At 50.1% G+C, this 20,965-nt stretch overlaps 3 long non-coding RNA genes across 13 annotated transcripts in view; 2 read left to right on the top strand and 1 right to left on the bottom strand.

Annotated features, from left to right (window-relative positions):
* The window catches only part of LOC110597760 (uncharacterized), a 28,726-nt gene extending 21,025 nt beyond the window's left edge, over positions 1 to 7,701 (top strand). For 8 of the 11 annotated variants that reach the window (XR_013439159.1, XR_013439153.1, XR_013439155.1 and 5 more), the window contains 2 exons: positions 2,467 to 2,710; positions 3,546 to 7,701. This is a non-coding gene — a long non-coding RNA (uncharacterized LOC110597760). Of the gene's footprint in view, positions 1 to 113; positions 2,711 to 3,545 lie in introns of all 11 variants that reach the window. The other 3 variants (XR_013439158.1, XR_013439154.1, XR_013439161.1) reach the window with 2 other exon arrangements.
* Positions 7,702 to 8,360: 659 nt separating this feature from the next.
* LOC110597758 (uncharacterized) lies at positions 8,361 to 12,819 on the bottom strand. The gene is made up of 5 exons (XR_013439151.1): positions 11,990 to 12,819; positions 11,507 to 11,664; positions 10,555 to 10,658; positions 10,255 to 10,420; positions 8,361 to 9,433 (listed from the first exon to the last, which is right to left on the bottom strand). It is a non-coding gene; the product is annotated as an uncharacterized LOC110597758 (long non-coding RNA).
* Positions 8,365 to 14,201, top strand: LOC120886670 (uncharacterized). The gene is made up of 2 exons (XR_005729749.2): positions 8,365 to 12,309; positions 12,782 to 14,201. It is a non-coding gene; the product is annotated as an uncharacterized LOC120886670 (long non-coding RNA).
* The last annotated feature ends 6,764 nt before the right edge of the window (positions 14,202 to 20,965 follow it).

The following is a 20,965-nucleotide window of genomic DNA, read 5'->3' as shown; positions in this document are numbered from 1 at the left end:
TGTTTGTTTGGTTTTGGTCCTGTGAGTTGAGCCAGGATCTTTCTTTTTTTAATATACCTTTATTTGTATTTATCTATTTTTTTTTTAAATGTGGTGCTGATGATCGAACCCAGGGCCTCATGCATGTGAGGCAAGCGCTCTACCACTGACCCACAACCCCAGCATGAGCCCAGGATCTTGAACACACTAGGCAAGTATTCTACCACTGAGCTACAACCCTTTAAAAATTTAATTTAATTAATTTATTTTGCAGTCCTGGGATTGAACCCAGCGGTGCTCTCCCCCTGAGTTACATTTCCAGTCCTTTTTACTTTTTTATTTTGAGACTGTCTCAGTAAGTTGACAAGACTGGCCTTGCACTTGTGATCCTCTGTCCTAACCTCCACGGTAACTGGGATTACAGGTGTGAACTACCACACCTGGCTTATTTATTTGTTGTTGTTGTTATTATTATTATTATTATTATCATTTTTAGCATATCCTCCTTTTCTGGCACAACCAGACAGTCCAGGTTTGTCTTGTACTTTCTCTGTTTCCCACAATGCCTCGGTTCCCTTGTGTGAAGAGTGGTATTTAGAAACGAAGATCTGGGAGCGAGGGATGCTCCCTGCTTCTGGGCAAGGTGCACCTTTTAAATTTCTGACAACAGGCTGCATTTCACAATCATGGCTGTCGAACAAGCCCTTCAGTTTGGCATTTTAGCTCTCCTTCTGGCCATTCTACTCAACCAGGAGCTGAGCCCATCCTGACCACTCAGCCAGGACTCCTTCTCACCCTTCTTTCCAAGCCAGCCTTCGAGACCCTTTTGTCCTGTCTTTCCTTTCCACTGGACCAGCGCCTAGAAGTCCATGGGCCACAGACTGGAACTTCACAGCAGGCCAGCCTGTGCAGGGCAAGGTGGATTTCTCTTGGATTTTACCACCCTCTTCTCATCTCTGCCGATACAGGTCCTTCTTTGTTTTAAGTAGGAAATTTAAAACAAAGCCCTTCCTGGGCTGAAGGAAATCTAAGAGAGCTCTTTCAGAAAGCACAAAATAACATTTCTGCATACGAGAAGTCGCTGTGTCATGGTTAATTGGATGAGTTTTCCTTTCTCAGTGTTATCTATAATAATAGTGTGGTACAGGGTGTGGTGGTGCATGCCCGTGATCCTAGGGACTCAACTCAAGGCTAAAGCAGGAAGATGGACAGTTCAAGGTCGAACTGGGTAACTTGGTGGGACCCTGTCTCAAAGTTAAAAAAAAAAAAAAAAGGCTGGGATATTGTTCAGTGGTAGAGCACCCCTGGGTTCAATCTGCAATCGCCAATAAATAAACAAATAAATAAAATAATGTGAATAATCAATAGCATTTAGATTTGATGAAATGAATAACAGTTAGTTATCCTTCAAAACTGAGCTCAGTGGTAGAGTGCTTCCTAGCATGCACAAGGCCCTGGGTTCAATCCCCAGTAGCACAAAAACAAAACACCAAACAAAACTAGTTGGGCCAGGGGGTACATGCCTGTAATCCCAGTGACTCCAGAGGCTGAGGCAGGAGGATTGCAAGTTTGAGGCCAGCCTCAGAAATTTAGTGAGACCCGTGGCAACTTAGCAAGACCCTATCTCATAATAAAACATAAAAATGTAGCTCAGTGATAAAGTGCCTCTGGGTTTAAATCCCAGGATAAAACTGGATTCAAACCACTTTTCCAGCATAACACTCAACACAATTGGTAGCATAGATTTGGGGGTCACTATTGGCCTGAATGCCACATGGGTGCACACCAATCTCTCCATTTTGAATTCATTCCTGCATCTTCAAAGCCTGATGAAGGTAGATGCTCAATAAAGATTTGTGAAAGGAAATGATGACTCAGTTAATCTTCACCACGAGCCTGCAAGCAGAGATGCCCTTCCCGGCTTTACAAATGCAGAAACTGAGGTTCTCAGAGCCAGACTTGTCCAACGTTGGACCGATGCGTGGTAAAATCAAGATTCAAATTCAGATCCATCAGATGGCAACATCCGTGCAGTGTTTCCTCAGAAGACATGGCTTTAGCAGAGAATCAAATTGAGTTTTTAGTCCCATGATGAGTTTAGTCCCCAAAGGAGGTCTACATTCTTAGAAATTGGGACACAGCACTAATATGATTCAGGAAAGGGCACGGAACAGGGCAGGTGCTGCAAAACCAGCCTCCAGGTGAGGCCTCAACAACCCAGCTCCTCCTTTCCCACACTCCCATGGGGGAGCCCTGGACTGCCCTGCCCCCTCGTGAAAGGCCAGGCAGAGGCCAATCCGACTCAGACATAAGCAAACTGGCCTGGCCCTGCCAGACCCCTGCATGGACCCACCCCTAACTTTGCCTGACAGGCTCTGGGCCCCTCCACGATATTTTCTTTTTGTTTTTGTTTTGGTATGGGGGATTGAACTCAGGGGCAGTTGGTCTCTGAGCCACATCCCCAGCCGTAATTTGTGTTTTATTTAGAGACTGGGTCTCACTGAGTTGCTTAGCACCTCGCTTTTGCTGAGGCTGGCTTTGAACCTGCGATCCTCCTGCCTCAGCCTCCTGAGCCGCTGAGATTACAGGTGTGCGCCACTGCACCAGCCCCTCCATGGTTGTTTCTGAGGCCAGGAGCCCACCTCTCAAGGGCTTCGTCTTCCCACCCTAGCTGCCTCCTGCACATGCGAAACCGCTGGGCAGAGCTGCCATTACTACCTCTGCTTCAAAGGTAAGGAAGCTGAGTCTCGAAGGTCTTCAATACTCACCAGAGGCTAAGACTCTCGTTTTCTCCAGCTGTACAATGGGAGGGTCAGATTGGGTGGTGACACGCGCTTGTCCAGCCCTCCAGCTTCATTTTGATGGCCGGTGGCCACCTCCTTCGTGACCACCCCACCCAACCACAGGGCTTTCCTGCCCTCTTCCAGGGGAAAGGGCACTTTAGGGAACTCCCACTGAACTGGCCGAGTCAGACACAATCCTCATTCATGTTCCAAAGACTTTGATTGGGTCACCACCCATCTGTACCCAGTCTGGGCCGGGCAGCCAGGCTGAACTTGCATGCAGATGATTTGAGAGGCACTAAGATCATCTTGGTTGTTTTTTGTTGTCTTTTTTTTTTTTTCGTAACAGAAAAGCCACACATCCTGATACTTCACACTTACACACACTGGTGGGTGCCAAGTATTCAGACCTCCTCACCCTGTGAAGTAATCATGGTTATCTCCCCATTTGCAGATGGGAACACAGACAGAGGGAGGTTAGCAACTAGCCCAAGGTCAAGATCTGGAATATGAACCCAGAGATGTTCTACCAATGCTCTACCTAACTAGCTTAGGGTCTTCCTAAATTGCTGAGGCTAGCCTCAAACTTACGAGCCTCCTGCCTCAGCCTCCTGAGTTGCTGGGATCACAGGCCTGTGTACCACCTGGCTGGAATACATTGCATTGCATGGCCTCAAATTCCACCCTTGGCAGCCCACACCCTTCCTCCCTCCCTCCCTCCCTCCTTCCCTTCCCTTGAATCAATCTCTCTCTCTCTTTCTCTCTCTCTCTCTCTTTAAACAGGAATAGGAATATACGGAATTCATGACTTGCCTAAGGCGTGGGAGTATTAGACTTCTGTCCGTGCTCTCTTTTGGAGCTCAAACTCTGCAGACAGGAGCCTGGACACACCTGGACCCTCCGTGTGAAGGTGGGCGAGGTGTGAAGGGGCGGGGGAGGCCAAGCCGCAGACCCCTCTGGATGTACCAACTGATTGTGAATCTCCTGCAGAAGCAGGAAAGGGGTAGAGGAGCAAGAAGGGGCACATCTTCCACCCCCACTGCTGCCTCGGTGCTGGGCACTGGGGACGCGGCCCCCTGTGGAGGATATGGGTGAGGCTGAATGGGGGGGGGGATCTCAAAATGAGAAGAAAACCACAATGACTTGGAAATGGGGCTGTGCAGGGACCCAACTTGTCCCAGTGAATATATCTGGGGTCTGTCTTCTGAGGTGTGATTGAAGGCTGTCCCTTTGGTAAGCAGAAGGTTGGAAAGGCCTGAGGATGGGCAGGAAGGGAATCTGCTCAGTACTTACTGCCTGTCCCCTCCCCACTGGTGTATCTACTCCTGTGGAGGAGGTGGTAGCTGATGGGGGTGGGAGCACCGTTCCCTGGTGGGGCAGAATCTGGCTCAAGATTAGACCTCAGCCTGATGGTCTCCATCTGGCCCTGTCCCCTTCCCTTCACCCACCAGGGCCAGCCTCTGGTCTCCAGATGCTCACAGGTGAGAGAGATGCAGGGGACTGCAAAATGTCTGCAGGTGCTCGGACATGCCTGGGGTTCCAGGTGAGGTGAAATGCCAAGGGCAGTGTGCAGCCTGTTTTCCCTAAGGGGGAAAGGTGGAGAAGGCTCTGCAGGGGCTAAGACCCTCCGGTTCGGGTGCAGGTGGCTTTAAAGCAAACTCTTCTCGCCCTGCTTAGGACACAAGAATACAGCCTCACAGCGTGTGAATACACTCTGCAGTCTGATCGGCTGCGTTGAGCATGTGCAAGCAGTCCCAGCCAAGCCACTTGCACTAGTATACCTCGTGCACACACACACACACACACACACAGTTAGTTGTTCTGCCTTTCCAGATTTCTAACACAGGCACCAACAGGAAGATCACACATACTGTGGTACGTACGTTCATGTCCCTTAAAATTGGTATATTGAAATACCAAAGTGATGGTATTAGGAGGTGGGGACTTCTGAAAAGTCATTAGGTCACAGGGGCAGAGTCCTGATGAGTGGGATTAGAACCCTTATAAAATAGGCCCAAGATGCAGGACCCAGGGATGTGACTGAGGAGGCTGAGGCAGGAGGATTGCAAGTTCATAGGCCAGCCTCGGCAAGCTAGCAAGATGCTGTTGCAAAAGAAAATTTTGAAAAGGGGCTGGAGACGTGGCTGAGTGGCCAAGCACCTCTGGTTCAATCCCCAGTACCACAAAATAAATTAATTAATGAATTGATTAAACTAAGGCCAAAGGACTGAATTCTCAACCTTTCTACCATCTGAAGAAGCAGCAATGACCTGGAAAGTTGGCCATTGCCAGACACTGAGTCTGCCAGGACCCTGACCTGGGACTTCCCAGCCTCCAAAATGGCGAGAACTTCCTGTTGTCTATAAGCCACCCAGTCCCCTGTGGAGAGCTTCATTACACCTGGTCCTTTCTTGCTGGGGTAGGGGTGCCCTGAAGAGAAATTGCCCCTTGGCATGTGAGTGCAGAGCCGTGGTTGACTTTCCCCATACATCCCAACCCCACCCTGAGTCCCTCCTGTAGAGATGTGTGGCCTGGGAGGTGAGGGGGTGTCCAGGGTAGAGGCTGGCTTTTAGGAGGGAGAGGCTAACCAGGTTGGGTCTGAGACTCCAATATCAGAGCCTGGTCTCGCTCCCACCCCATCCCATAGGACTTGCACACGGCCCTCTGCCTGGGCGAGGTGGGCTGGGCTACCCAAGGCAGAGGTGTGCTCCTAAATCCCCCCCACACACACACAGGAGAGCGGCCCTGGCACCTACACAGCCCACCCTCACATGGCCGCATCCCAAGGAAGTCCAAGGGGGAGAGGAGAGAGCCCAGGAAGGAAGGGGGTGTTGAAGGAGAAAGAGGAAGAAGAGGAGGAGGGGTGGGTGTGATACAGGGAAGAGTAGCAGGCTGGACACAGTGCCTGCCAGGGTCAGAGCCTCGGCTCAGCCTTCTGATAGGACAGGATGTTACCAATAGTTAAGGGCAAGATTAGAACTCAGGCCTCCAGCTGTATCTGACCAAAGGGATGCTCCCTCGGATCTGTCCTCTCCGTCCAATACCACTCTAGGACTGACCGAGGCTCCTGTGTCTAATGTATTTGAGGTGGAGACCTCTTTGAGGAATTTCCTGTTGCCTAGGGCCCTCCGTGGACTTCACCAAGGATTCTGCATTAGGAGACTCAATGCAGATGCTGCGAGGATATTTCCCATGAATCAGCCAAGATGCTTGCAAGAATTACAGACGGACGCCCAGGCTCCAGAGGGCTGAGCTCTTAGAGGGGCTAATGACCATGTGGCTGCCCCCTCCAGAATTCCTCTTTCTCTCTGGACAGACCATTACCTTCCAATCTGCTGGCGCCCACGGCCTGCTCCCTGCACGCGCCTCTGTTCTCTGCTGGCTCCTCTCCTACCCCACTCCTCCTCCTCTCCTTCCTCCTTTAGCCTTCTAACTTGGAAGGGCAGCTGTGGGGAGCCAGCTGCAACCTCCCCCAACACACATATCCTATATCCAGACTCCAGAACCCAGAGGAAGCAGATGGAAGGATGAGAGAGGAGCTCAGGCCAAACATCCTTCTTCCCCTTCCCAGAGTTCCCCTCGGCATCCCTGATTTACCTCTGCTCTCGACAGGAACCCTCAGCTGAGAGAACCTTACAGGGTGACAGAAAGGACAGGCAGTGCAACTTCACTCAGTCCTTTCATGCAACAGGTGGTTATTGAGCAACTACTAGGTAGCAGGTGCCGAGGAGACAAGGGCGAACAAACGCAATAGTGTCTGCTCTCACGGAGGCACCAACTCATCAGAAGGCCCTCTTTGGGGGCCTTTTGTGCCTTCCTGCCTTGGATGATGTGAACAGTTGTCCTGGGCCCTGCCTAGGAGTCTGGGGACACAGGCAAGTTCAGCTGTTGCCGTGACCATATGCTCTCTGCAGAGCCTTCTCCACCTGCCCAGCTCCTGGGCTCTTCCTGGGGCACTGTCCACCCCCTTTCCTTCTTGCCCCACTTCCCCCTCCCTGACAGTGGCCACTGGTCTCCCATCCTGGTGGCCACTGCATTCCTGGAAGAGCTTTCACCAAGCTGAGCCCCAGGTCGGACCGATTCTGGAGTCTGCAGCTGGGGCCTGGGCTCTGTGTGTTTTAAGGCTCCCCAGGTCTTTCTGCGACACTTCCAGATGGAGAGCCCCAAAGGAGTAAGGACAAAGGCCTGAGGACCTCTGCCCTGGAGCTGTGATGTCCAGAGGACCGGGCCTCAGGGCTTCGGAGAAAGACGGGGGACCTCAGAGTCAGGTTAGAGGAGGCAGAGCTAACGCAGTGGGTCCAGAGGTGGCCTTGACACTCACTCAGGGAGACCAGCAAGAAGCAGAGACTCTGCCTCCTCTTGAGGCCCCACCCAGAGCCCTGGGTTCCTGCAGGCTGATTCAAGGAGAAAGTGGAGCAGAAGAGGCATGAGGCCTCCCTGGCTTCTTTCTCTCGGTTCCTCCTTATCTCTTGGTCTTTCAAGGTACAATTCAAATTTCACCTCCTCCAGAGAGCTCGCCTGATGGCCCAGATCACCACCGAGCCACAGGCTTCCACAAGTATTTCCTTTTGGTTATAGGCTCGATGAATCAAACTTGGATTGAAAAGGACCTTGAAGTTGGCTGACTCATTCATGCAGGCCTACAGGACGTAGTGTACACAGGCAGACTCATCTTGAAGTCAGAGGCCCAAGTGCCTGGGGCCACATACAGTTGCCTGGTGCTCCTGGGAACACGGTGGCTCTCTTAAGTCTCTCTCCCCCTCACCCATTTGCCTGGCTGCTGAGAGATTGCACCTGGAGGAGCCCCTTCCTCAGAAGCTCTAGCCAGAAAACTTGCCCTCTGTGTGGAGGTGCAGGGTCCTTCAGGAGCCCAGGCTGGAAAGGACGGAGGGGCCCCTTCCTCCATGTGTAATACAATAAAAACCACATTTAAAAGTCAGCCCAATGAAGACTCTGGTTTTCCCCACAATGGCCTTTTCATTGTTTAAATATCACATTCTACCTTTTTTTTTCCCCCCTGCCTCACTTTTTTGAGTGTCCCTCTTCACTGGTGACCCCAGCAGCACTTGTTACTCTGTGTATTAGGAAATCCAGCTTCAGAGTCCACCCAGCTCAGAATGCCCTTGCTGATGAGTGTGTCCAGGGAGAAGGAACCGCTCTCTGGGGCCAGGCCTCTCTGGGGCTGTCATGTGTCAGAGTTCTCAGCGGGGGCCCAGCTGCTTCTGTCTTTATGATGGGCAGAAACCAAAGGCTCCTCACGGGAGCAGACAGCAGCCGCATGAGCTGCCTGGGAGTGGGATTAGGGAGGATTAGTGCATGCGGTTTGGAGGGGTTCTGGAGTCTTTGCAGCCAGCTCTGGAGTCTGAGGTCCAAACATAACAAGGGAAGGAGGAGGAGACTGAAAGGAAGGGAGCAGGAGATGGGGGACCAGGGACAGTTGGCTGATTGATGCTTGGGGAGTGCAAAGCTCATTTATTAATTACTAATGTCTAAAAGGTATTTTCTCTCTCTCTCTCTCTCTCTTTCTCTCTCTCTCTCTCTCTCCTCTCTCTCTCTCTCTCTCTCTCTCTCTCTCTCTCTCTCTCTCTCTCTCTCTCTCTCTCTCTCTCGACCAAAGCCAGGGCCTTACACATGCAAAGCATGTGTGTATTCTGCCATTGAACTACACCCCCAGCCCCTAAAGTGTTTTTTTTTCTAATTTTTTATTTGTTCTTTCTAGTCATATACGACAGGTAGATCATACATACATGGAGTATAATTTCCCATTCTTGTAGTACATAATGTGGAGTTTCACTGGTCGTGTATCCATATATATGAACTAGGAAAGTGATGTCCAATTCATTCTACTGTCTTTCCCATTCCCATCCCCCCTCCCTTCCTCTCACTCTCCTCTGTCCAATCTGATGTCATATAGTAAAACATTTGGTCAATTTTGAAGTTTATAGATGACAAAATGAAATGAGCACCTTTTAAGCCATTTTCTATACACATATGTTATATGTGTTATTATTTAAAAAAACAAACTTGGGTCAAGCCTGGTACCATAGCGTACACCTGTAATCCCAGTGTCTCCGGAGGCTGGGACAAAAGGATCGGGAGTTCAAAGCCAGCCTCAGAAATTTAGCAAGGCCCTAAGCAACTCAGTGAGACCCTGTCTCTAAATAAAATACAAAATAGGGCTGGGGATGTGGCTCGGTGGTTGAGTGTCCCTGAGTTCAATCCCCAGTACCAAAAAACAACAACAAAAAAAAACTTAAATGGGACTTAAGCAAAATGGAATCCTCTGGGGGCCTCCACAGGCCTTCAACTTCCTGTTTCCCAGGTGAGATGAAGCAGGGAAAGACAAGAAATGGTTTGTGGCCAGCATTGTGCAAATGGGGAGTGGGGTGGGGCAAAAGGGGAACCCTGGCAGCGCTGCTGAGCCTCAAGATGGCTGTGGGGAGAGCCTGTGACAAAAGGGGATGAAGGGGCTATCCAGGGCCATCCCCACACAGGGAGCCAGGCAGGCGCAGGTGGGATAGTCCAGGATGCAAGGACCTGAAGCTGAACAGCCTTGGCGCCAATCCCAGCTCCAGCCCTGCTGGCGCGCATTTCCAAGCAGGATGTGTGACCCCCGTAAGCCTCCCTTGCCCAGCTACTGCAAGTGGGTGCTAGCAGCCATCTTCCAGCACCTAGGGTAAGGACAAAATGAGCTGATTTGTACAGAGTTCACATCAGTGCTGGTCTTGAGTGAGTGTCCAACTGGTAGACCACTCCCACCCCACCCCAACCCCACCCCGTGCAAGTGCACACTCCTACTCCAACACCTGGGTGGGTGCATCGGGTAATGAAAAAATACATTAAACAAACAAAATGGAACTTAAAGGACCCCAGGAGTTCAGATATAATACTGACTTGGATTATATTGACCTAGCTGCCCTGTCTCCACAAGAATTGGTACTTTCTTTCTCTCTCTCTCTCTCTCTCTCTCTCTCTCTCTCTCTCTCTCTCTCTCTCTCTCTCTTTTTTTTGGTGGGACTGGGGATTGAACCTAGGGGTCCCTCCATCCCTGGACTACATGCCTATTCCTTTTTATTTTGAGACAGGGTCTTGCAAAGTTTCTGAGGTGGCTTGCGATCCTCTTGCCTCAGCCTCCTGAGTTGCTAGGATTACAGGTGTGTGCCAGCATACCCGGCTTCTTTTCTATTCTTACACATGTGGGCTCTCTCTCTGGATTACACTTAATATTTGATCCCAACCTCCTACCAGTTCTAGGCACTTCCCTTATGGAACCCAAAGGCTGCCACAGTTCTAACTCTAGACTTCCATTCTCACACCACATCATTCAAGGGACAGGAGAAGGAGTCCTCTGTAGGTTGGGTGGTTCTGTGACTCTAACTGTTCATCTGCTGTTCCCTAGTTCTGTGGCCTTCGTTATATTAAGCTTCTTTGAAAAATTAGGACATTTGAATATCTAAAGAGTCTCAGATTCTCAAGGTGCAGTGGTACCCACCTGTAATCCCAGCAGCTCAGGAAGTTGAGACCAGAGGATCTGAAGTTCAAGGCCAGCCTTGGCAACTTAGTGAGGCTCTTAATAACACAGAGAGACCCTGTCTCTCAAAATTTAAAAATAAATACATAATAAAAAGGGCAAGGTATATAGCCACAGGGTTAAATCCCTAGTACAAAAAAAGAAAAAAAATATATTATCTTCTGGTCTTGGAGTTAGTTCCATGATTGAGGCTGATATAGCGTCAGGAGAGGCAACTTTAGCAGAAAATGGCCTCTAGAAAGAGGGAAGGGAAGATCCTACCTTGCATGCTGGCAGAACAAAGCCAGGTGGGCAGTGTTCAGAGCAGACATGTCTGTAAGAGTCAATAAACTAGCCATCAGAGGGTCGCTGAGGTGGAAATGTGCCTAAGAATAGAGGAAGAAAAATGGAAAGAAATAGGAGTGTCTGGCCTGGAGGAGAACAGGACCCAGGAAGGAGGAAGAAGGAAGAGGAGGGCTGTTGGTCAAGACCTAGACTCCCATGGGAAAGGGATGGCCATGTCAGTGTGGCCCAGGGACAGTGGAGGAGCAGGGATATAATGAATAGGTTAGCAGTTTGGGCACAAAAGACATACCTTCTTGAAAAATTGGAATATTCTTAGATGGCACTTTACCAAAAGGCAAAGAGATAAAGAAGGCAGTTTAGGGCTGGGCTCCTGTGAGCTGGCCTAGCCTAGGCTGTTCCTCTCCTTGCCTCCCCCTCCCAGCCTCAAAACCAAACTGCTTTTTGTTACTCTCCCTCTGCCACCCCCCCCACCATCACCACCACCCCCACCATCACCACCACCATCATCACCATCACCACCACCACCACCATCACCACCATCACCACCACCACCACCACCATCACTATCACCACCATCACCAACACCACCACCACCACCATCACTATCACCACCATCACCAACACCACCACCATCACCATCACCAACACCACCATCACCACCACCACCACCATCACCATCACCACCACCACGGAGCAGAGCTACTCTCACCTCTACTCTTCGAGGGCTTCCTTCTGTTCAATCTCTAGGAAGCTTTTCTGCCCTCACCCACTTGGTCTCCCACACCTTCCTGTCCTCCTCCCTCTGCTGTGGCTCTTGTCCTTTGCCAGTGTCCCCTCTATCCATGCCTGCCATCCTTCCCCCTGTCTGGCTCATGGCCCAGACCTTTCATTTTCCTATCCCCTCACCTCAAACATAGCCTCCAATTACCTCCAAATGCAGATGGTGATCAGTCCAGAACTCTGCCCCCACATATCAGGGGCCCAGAACTCCATAGTCAGTGGCCTGGTGTCCCACAGGCACCTAAAACTCAACTCGTCCCAGGGGATCCTTGTTGTTTCACCTTTCTCTCCTTCCAGCTCTTTCTCCTGCAGGGAAGGAGGGGGGGCACCATTCATGCAGAACCTAACCTAACCTCCACATCCCATTTTCCTGTGTCTTAAACATCTCTTGGGTCCATTCCCCTCTCCCAAACATCAGCCTCCTGACCTATATCTACCCTTGCCCTTCAACTCCATTCTGAGCAATATGTCACTCTGACATGAGATCCTTCAAGGGCGCCCCATTACCCTCAGGAAAAAGTCCAAATGGTTTAGGAGGCGTTCAAGGTCCTGTTGGCTTGGGCTCCTCCCTCTCCTTATGCTACCCAGATCCTGCGGCTCCAGCCAGCCTTATTGAAATGGCACCACTCACAGGCTGTTCGCTGGCCTGGAAGAACCCTTGTTTGCATGGCTAAAAGCTGACTCCAAGTCATCCTACAGGCCTCTGTCCAGACTCCTCTCGGTCCAGGGAACCCTCCCTGGCTCCCCCAAGGCTGTCCAGGCTGTCCCTAACACCAAGCACGCATGCGCGCTTCTCTAGCACTGTGTATTAAGCCGCAGGGCCTTTGTCCACTGTTTTTAATCTTTGGATTGAAATCCCTGCATCCTAGGCTTCTAGAAGTGCTGTCCGTGCAAGAACCTCCTCTGTCTTGCTCCCATTGCACACCTAGAACCTGGAACGGAAAGTGCCGGGTAAATATTTGCTGACAACTGTTGACTTAGGGGCACCCGGGTCTCAGCGGTGGCCCCCACACCTTGAGAAAGGACCGGGGCTAGGAGCTCCAGGGCGAGCGAGAGTGACTAGAAAGCGAAAGTAACGCGGAGCAGGGCGGAAAGCACCCCGGGCGAGGTCTGCGGAGGAGGCCGGGCCAAGAGTTCATTCAGCGGGTCCCGCGGCTCGGCGCGGCGGTCTGTGGCGCGCTGGGACAGGCGGGGGCGTTGTGGGCGGGGACCGAGCCCGGCGGAAAGGAGAGAAAATGTGTTTTGTAATTAGTCATTGCCTCCCGGGGTGAGGCTGGGAGTTTTCACCGGAGGTGGGTTGAACAGATTTGCAAAATGACAAACAGGGGCTAACCGCGGGCTGGGGCCACAGCGGGGCTTCCGGACCTGGTGGCAGAAGTCGAGCTTTCTAGTTTTTTCTGTCCCCCCCATCCCCCCATTCAAGGTTCTGCCAAATAGTGGAAACTGGGAGGAGAAAACCCAACTGGCTGTCCTGACTCCTGCTCCCGCCCTCGGCCTCCCCGCGTGGTCTCTAGAGGACCAGGAATGGGGACAAGGTGGTGCTGGTCACCTGGACCTGGAAAGCTCAATCCAAAGATTTTGACAGATTTACACGGAAAGGTTGTGGAAGTATGAAGATGTTCTGGAGATGAGGGATCTGGGTCAAAACTGCCATCTCTCCCTTCCTGCTAAAGGGATGGACCCACGGATGCTGGCACTCCTAGAAGTCAGATGGACAGGGTCCCTCCGCACACACACACACACAGGGCACACTTCTGTCTCCACTCCTGTTTCCAGAGCCCTAACTTTCACATATGTATGTATGTATTTTGTGGCACAAGGTATGGAACCCAGGAGCCATCCATCACCAAGCTACATCCCCAGCCCTGTTCATTTTTTGAGACAGGGTCTTACTAAATTGCTCAGACTGTCTCAAACGTGCGATCCTCCTGCCTCAGCTCCCTGAGCAGCTAGGATTATAGGCCTGGGCTGCTGTGCCAGCTCCATTTTAAAATCACAAGTCACACTAAGAAATGGCATTTCATGCCTCAACCCATTACTTATCTGAGAATCTCCCCTTGCAGATACACAGAAGCAAAAACTCCAAAGTCCTACATTCCTGCATTATGTGTTTGCATTCTATGCTGCTTTTTGTTTTGTTATCAGGAATTGAACCTAGGGAAGCTTCCACTGAGCCACATGCCCAGCCCTTTTTTATCTGTTACCTGAGACAGGGTCTCACTAAGTTGCTTAGGGCTTTGCTATATTGCAGAGGCTGGCCTGGAACTTGCAATCCTCCTGCCTCGACCTCCCAAGTTGTTGGGATTCAGGTATGCGCCACCATACATGGCTTTTTTTTTTCTTTAAACTTTTAGGTGCTGGGGATTGAACCCAAAAGTCTTCCACATAGTAAGCACATGATCTACCACTGAAGACTATACCCCCAGCCCTATGAAGCCAGATTTAAAATTAGGTAGTCAGTGTAGTTAGGTAAATCAGGTCTAATATGGAGTGAAATCTAAAATGGAGGCCATGTTGAGAATGAATTCCCGGAAAAGTTGAGCATCTCTCCTGGAATGTTAATGAAGTCCAGGAAACAGCCCCCAACCGATTTGAAGGTAGCCCATCCCAAAGAAATGTTAATGAACAGCAAACTTGAAGATGCTGACTCCAAGTGCCCAGATTACTTCTTTGGCCCACCTGTGTCCCAACCCTCCGGGCCTTCCACCTACATTCCATCACTGAAAACTATAGAAAGGGGAACACATTCGCCCTTCAGCGGATTCCACCTTTTGGGACCCCTTCTTCCTCTGGGAGAAGTCTTTTCTGCTGTCCTTTAATAAACTTCTAATTTTCCACCCTGACCTTGCCTGGGCGTGCTTCTCTGGTGTTATTCTTCAACATTGGGGAAGCAAGGACTCCTCACTGGTCAACAGTGGTAAAACACACACACACACACACACACACACACACATATATATTAAATTATGGTTGTGAGCCGCTAAAGTTGATCACATGATCCACTAATGAGTCTCCTCCCACAATCCGGAAAAAAACTGCTCTGGAGGAGTCAATTCTGCACACTGCTGGCCTTCACCCTCTGACAGCTGGAAATGGGCCACAATTTTCCCTTTATGTTCTCCTCCATAGTTCACACCCTACACCAGACCTAAGCTCCTCAAAGTCACCACACCTGTTCCCATCAGCTTTCCCCTGCGCTTCTCATGGACCCCTGGGGATTTCTGAAGACTGTTGCTGGAAGACTGAGCTAAAATAACAGCCCTAGGAGGCCACGAGGCAAATAAATCTGTTCATAGCTGCTGAGTCCCTTTGGCTACAAGAACAAATACTCAAGCAATTTAAATGATAAGAGGCAGGTAAATAAAATCACACACACACACACCAGAAGCCCAGAGGTAGGCGGTGGTTTCAGATTGGTTACTGAAATGGTGATATGGCCCTATGTTATCACCAACCTTCAGACGTGTCTTTTGCTAGCTTAGTCTCAGTGTGACCAGGTGCTACGTTAGGAGGCTTTGTGGGTAGCAGGAGAAGGGAAGGGTGGGGCCAGGGTTTCAGCTGGCTGGGTAAGTGGGTGAGTCACTGAATGGCTGGCCCCTTTAGTCCCATGTAAGGACAGGCGGCAGCCGCCCACCATCCGCCCCAACTGTGTCTGGACAGAAATGGGCCTGTCTGATTTGCAGGGTCCCCACCCCATGCTGAGACAACCCCTGTGAGTCATGGAGGCCAGAGAAGCCACACCCCTTTCTCTTTAGTAGTCACAGGCCCTAAAAGCAGAAATGACTCTTGGCCTCACCTGTGAAACCACCCAGGCCAGCGCAGAGGATCCAGTGTCCTGTGTAGGCATGGGGTTCCCCTGAGTGGGAAGGGATGGAAATGGGGATGAAGGAAGGTCGTTGGTGCTCTCTTCCACTTTGGGTTCCTTGTAAGCCCTATCTCTAGGGACCAGGACACCTGTGCTGGTTCCATTTGTCCACGGGGCCTGCTGTCTGCTGGCTTTCTCAGGGAGAGCTGGGATCTGGGGGAATGTGGGGAGGTTCCCCCTCTCCGGTGTCTAGGTTCCTGGTAGCACATGACAGTGCAGACCTAGCCATGATCTAGGTCTCAGCATCTGGGACAATGTGTGATCTGGAAGAAACTGGGTGCAGCCTCCCGCATTTTGCAGATGTGGAGACAGATTCAGAGAGAGTTGTCAGGCCACATGGCTCATTAACAACAGAGGCATGAATTGGAGTCTCTTGGACTTCAAGCTTCCACTCGTTTTTTGGGTGGGGGCACTCGATCACTGAGCCACATCGCCATCCCTATTTTGTATTTTTCTTTAAATTTAGAGACAGGGTCTCACTGAGTTGTTTAGCGCCTCGCTTTTGCTGAGGCTGGCTTTGAACTCATGATTCTCCTATCTCAGCCTCCGAGCTGCTGGGATTACAGGCATGCATCACCAAGCCTTGCAAAAGCCACTTAAAAAACATTTTTTTTTTTTTGGATCTTGACACCAAAAAAAAAAAAAAACCCAATCAATCAATAAAGGCCAAGAAACTGAACAGACACTTCTCAGAAGAGGATATACAATCAATCAACAAACATGAAAAAATGTTCAACATCTCTAGCAATTAGAGAAATCCAAATCAGAACTACTCTAAGATTTCATCTCACTCCAGTCAGAATGGCAGCTATCAAGAATACAAATAACAATAAGTGTTGTTGAGGATGTGGGGGAAAAGGCGCACATACATTGCTGGTGGGAATGCAAAGTGGTGCAGCCAATCTGGAAAGCAATGTGGAGATTCCTTGGAAAACTGAGAATGAGATGTGGCTCAAACGGTAGTGAGCTCGCTTGGCATGCGTGTGGCCCAGCACGGCATACAAACAAAGATGTTGTGTCTGCCAAGAACTAAAAAATAAATAAATAAATAAATATTTTAAAAGTTCTCTCTCTTTAAAAAAAAAAAAAGCTCAAGAGAAATAGTGTCGGGCTGGGGATGTGGCTCAAGCGGTAGCGCGCTCGCCGCCTGGCATGCGTGCGGCCCGGGTTCGATCCTCAGCACCACATACCAACAAAGATGTTGTGTCCGCCGAGAACTAAACAATAAATGTTAAAAATTCTCTCTCTCTCTCTCTCTCTCTCTCTCTCTCTCTCTCTCTCTCTCTCTCTCCCCCTCTCCCCTCTCTCACTCTCTCTAAAAAAAAAAAAAAAAAAAAAAGAGAGAAATAGTGTCACAGAAAAAACGGGATATAAAAATGAGAGAAGGAAGATGATGGTCAGCTACTTATGAAAAAAAATAGCTTTAAAAAAAAAAAACAAAAACAACCATGGGGCTGGGGATGTGGCTCAAGCGGTAGCGTGCTCGCCTGGCATGCGTGCGGCCCAGGTTCGATCCTCAGCACCACATACCAACAAAGATGTGTCCGCCGAGAACTAAAAAATAAATATTAAAAAATTCTCTCTCTCTCTCTCTCTCTCTCTCTCTTAAAAAAAAAAAAACTGAGAATGGAACCACCATTTGACCCAGCTATCCCTCTCCTCTGCTTATACTCAGAGGACTTAAAAACAGCATGTTACAGGGACACAGCCACATCAATGTTTATAGCAGCACAATTCACAATAGCTAAGTTGTTGAACCAACCTAGATGCCCTTCAGTAGATGAAAGGATAGGAAAACCTTGGTATATATACACAATGGCACATTACTCAGCATTAGAAGAGAATAAAATCATGGCATTTGCAGGTAAATGGATGGAGTTGGAGAATATAATGCTAAGTAAACCAATCCCCAAAAAAACAAAGATCAAATGTTTTCTTTGAGATGAGGATGCTGACTCATAATGTTGATGGTAGGGAGCATGAGAGGAATGGAGGAACTTTAGATAGGGCAAAGGGGAGGGAGAAGGCAGGAGGGGGTAAGGGGATAGGAAAGAAGTGGAATGAGTTAGACATCATTACCCTAAGTATATGTATGAAGACACGAATGGTGTGAAAATACTTTGTGTACAATCAGTCACTTGAAAAATTGTGCTTTATATGTGTAATATGAAATGCATTGCATTCTGTCATGGTATTTAACAAACTAGAATAAATAAATAATTTAATAAAAATAATTAAATGAAAATTTTAAAAAATTACCAAATTTGGTGATTGAATACAGGGGCAGGCACCATACCACTGAGCTACATGCTGTTGTCATCATCATTTATTGATTGGGTTATTTGTTTGTTTGTTTGTTTTGATATCAAGATTCAAAATAAATTTTTTTACAGTGGCTTTGGCCAGGCTTGGTGACGCACGCCTGTAATCCCAGCAGCTCAGAAGCTGAGACAGGAAAATCATGAGTTCAAAGCCAGCCTCAGCAAAAGCTAGGCACTAAACAACTCAGTGAGACCCTGTGTCTAAATTTAAAGAAAAATACAAAATAGGGATAATAATAATAATAATTATTATTATTTTTAATGTTTTAATTTGAGATAGGGCCTCCCTAAATTGCCAACACTGGCTTCAAACTTGCTGTCCTCCTGTTTCAGCCTCCGGAGTCACCTCTGCACCCTTCAAAAAGCCACTTTTAATAAATGGGAGCAAGGCTTGCTTGGCTCTGGGAAGAACTTGCTGTGGGAGCTAGTGGTGTGTTCCAGCCAGCATGTGGGAGTTCTGCCCATGGGCGGGGGGGATCCTCCAGGGTGAGCTGGTGTCTGTCTGTGTGCCCAGGAAGAGGACTCCTGATGTACACATCCAGGACTGCCTGACAGGCAACTGGAATGCCAGGGTCATTCTCTCTGCCACCTGTCAGCACTGTGAGCTTGGGATGTAACCACCAGAGCTTCAATTTTCTAAGCCGCAAAGTGAGGGTGCTAAGAAACTCCTTCACAGGATTGTTCAGGAAAGAGAACAAGGCTAAGGACGGAGCTCAGCTACAGGGTGCTTACTAGACATGCTCAGGGCCCTTGGGTGAGACCTCCAGCCTGACCACCACAAGAAGAAGAAAAAGAGCAAATGAATGTGGACATCCCCTGGGACACAGCCTGGTGGGACTGCTCTGGGGCTGGGGTGGACACCCTGGCTGGTGCTGGGGGTTCCAGGCAGCACTTGGTTTGGAGAGGGGCAGGGCTGCTCCCCAGCTCCTTGCCTGCACTCTTCTCACTTTCCTGGCTGCCCAAGGTGGCGCTAAATCAGGTCATCACTTTTCTCTCCTCACAGTGGCTGTCATGCAAACTGCGCTAGCCCTGCTCCTAATCCAGGCCACCCTCTCTCCACCAGCTCTGTCCCCAGCAGCCAAGGCAAGGGCCGCTCAGTGTTTTTGTTCTTGAGGGCTGTTCAGTAGAGCCTGGCTGTGTGCCTGACGCTGGCGAGTGTTTTAAGAGGTAACAGGCACCCTTAGCTGCGTGTGCTATGCCAGACCCCTCCCTCCCGCCATGATCTCCTTTCAGGAGATGTGATCACCTCTACTTAATAAAAGGGGCTTGGTGCGGGGGTGCTGGGGTTGTGGCTCAGCAGTAGAGCACTCACCTAGCATGTGCAAGGCGCTGGGTTCAATCCTCAGCACCACATAAAAGTAAATAAATAAAATGAAGGTATTGTGTCCAACTACAACTGAAAGAAATAAAATATTAAAAAAGAAAAAAAGAGGCTTGGGAAAAAGGTGTCTCCTTCAAGGTCACTGCTGGCAAGTGCAGAGCCAGTGTGGACACCTAGATCTGGCCGAACCCAGGGCCTGTGCTGTTTGTTTGGTTATTTATTTGTTTGTTTATTTGTATTTGGTGCTAAAGATTGAACCCAGGGGCGGTTTACCACTTTGCAGCAATTTAGTGAGGCCCTGTTTCAAAATAAAAATATAAAAAGGGCCCTTTTGTACTTTTATTTTGAAACAGGGCCTCACTAGATTACTGCAGCTGGCTTTGAACTTGAGATTCTCCTGCCTCCACCTCCCAAGTTGACAGGCAGGTGCCACTGTGCCATCTTCAAAGCCTGTGCTCTCAGCCCCTGAGGCCCTGTGTTTCAGGGTTGGAGGTAGAGTGGTGGGAGCTGTTGTTACCAGGGTCAGGAAGATTGCTCCTAGTGGCCTCAAGAAGTCTCAGCAGCAGCTGGGTGTGGTAGCACATGGCCTCTATCCCCAGCAATTTGGGAGGCTGAGACGGTAGGATTTTAAGTTTGAGGCCAAGCCTCAGCCACTTAGTGAACCCTCAGCAATTTCCTGAGACCCTGTCTCAAAAAAAAAAAAAAAAAAAAAGTCTCATGGGGAGGATGCTGGGACTGAGTTAGAGGCCTGTGATGTGTTGGGGAAGCACACACACACTCCCCCAGACCCAGAGATGACAGACACACAGATACGCCAGGCACATGCCAGGCACATGATAGGTACAGGCGTGGCACATGAAAGCCCAGACACATGGAAAGACCGCAGGGGGTGCACACAGACACACAGCTAAAAGGTACATACAGCCTCCATGAAAGACGCGCAGCAGACCTACAGCCACACACACACACACACACACACACACACACACACACACACGTCCTAGGAGGATGGGAAGGAAGCCTGGCCCGCTCATTTCCGGGCCTCCTCTAAACTGGGAAAAGCCTTTCCCAGAAGTGCTGAGTCAGCAGCGGGTGACAAATGAGCCTCGGGCGCGGGGCCTCGTCGTGAGCAGGAGCATTTTGCGTGCTTGCCAGCGCCAGCCCCTGGCCAGCGGCGAGGGGGCAGGGAGTGGCTGCCCGGCCGCGCGCCCCGGGGAGGCCCGCGGGAAGCCCGCGGGAGGAAGTGACTCGCTTTGACTTTGCAAACGCCCGACTTTGCAGCCCAAGGTCACGCAGCAGGCGCCGCCAGCCGGCTTCCTGCAGGGAGGCGGGGTGGGCTCCGGCCGCCTCTGGGCTCCGGCCAGGACCAGACCTGCGCGGGCCGGCGCAGGTGGGGAGCGGAGCAGGGGCGTGTCCCTCCCTGGGTGGCCGGGCTTCCCAAGAAAGGACAACGGAACCTGCGGAGAGGGCCCAGAGGGCTGAGGACCCTCCCAGAAATGCCCAGGGCTGGCTCACGGGTTGAGTCTGGGTGGGATCTTTGGGGTCTTTCCTAAAGATTGCCACCGCTGGAAACTGGTAAGAGGACAAGTCCCAGCATGCATGGCCCGGCTCTTCTTCCATGTGCTTAGTCTAATTTTTTTCTTCACGAAGCAGCCAGTGAAATCTTTTCAAAACCCCAATCACGTCATTTCCTCCCATGGCCTCCCGCTGCACTCGGAGTAAGTGGCGGGTAACCTATTTTGGGCATGGACCACTATTGACTGATAGGAGAGGCTACAGCAGTGACACTCACGACAACATGCCTGAACTGGGACTGTCCTGGCAGCAAGCCCTAGTTCTAGCTTGTTCTACCGACTTTCTTTGGCCGACCCAAGTTTCAGCAGAGGTGTCATTTCCTCAGAGACCTAACCTGGCTATCTACCTAAGGAGGTCCATCTGCCACTCATTCCACGTCATTGTGGGTTTTTTTTTTGTTGTTGTTGTTGTTGTTTTTTAATTTCCTTCACAGAATTACTTGTGGTATCTTCTTTTCTGTCTGTCCATTCCCCTCCCTCGATAAAAGCCCTTGGCTGCAAAGACTTCTGCTAGATTTTGCTTGGC

The sequence above is a fragment of the Ictidomys tridecemlineatus genome, chromosome 5 (genome assembly GCF_052094955.1).
Source record: "Ictidomys tridecemlineatus isolate mIctTri1 chromosome 5, mIctTri1.hap1, whole genome shotgun sequence".
In the NCBI taxonomy this organism is placed as follows: domain Eukaryota; kingdom Metazoa; phylum Chordata; class Mammalia; order Rodentia; family Sciuridae; genus Ictidomys; species Ictidomys tridecemlineatus.
Note: the sequence above shows the minus strand (reverse complement) of the source record. Positions and strands in the feature narration are given on the sequence as shown.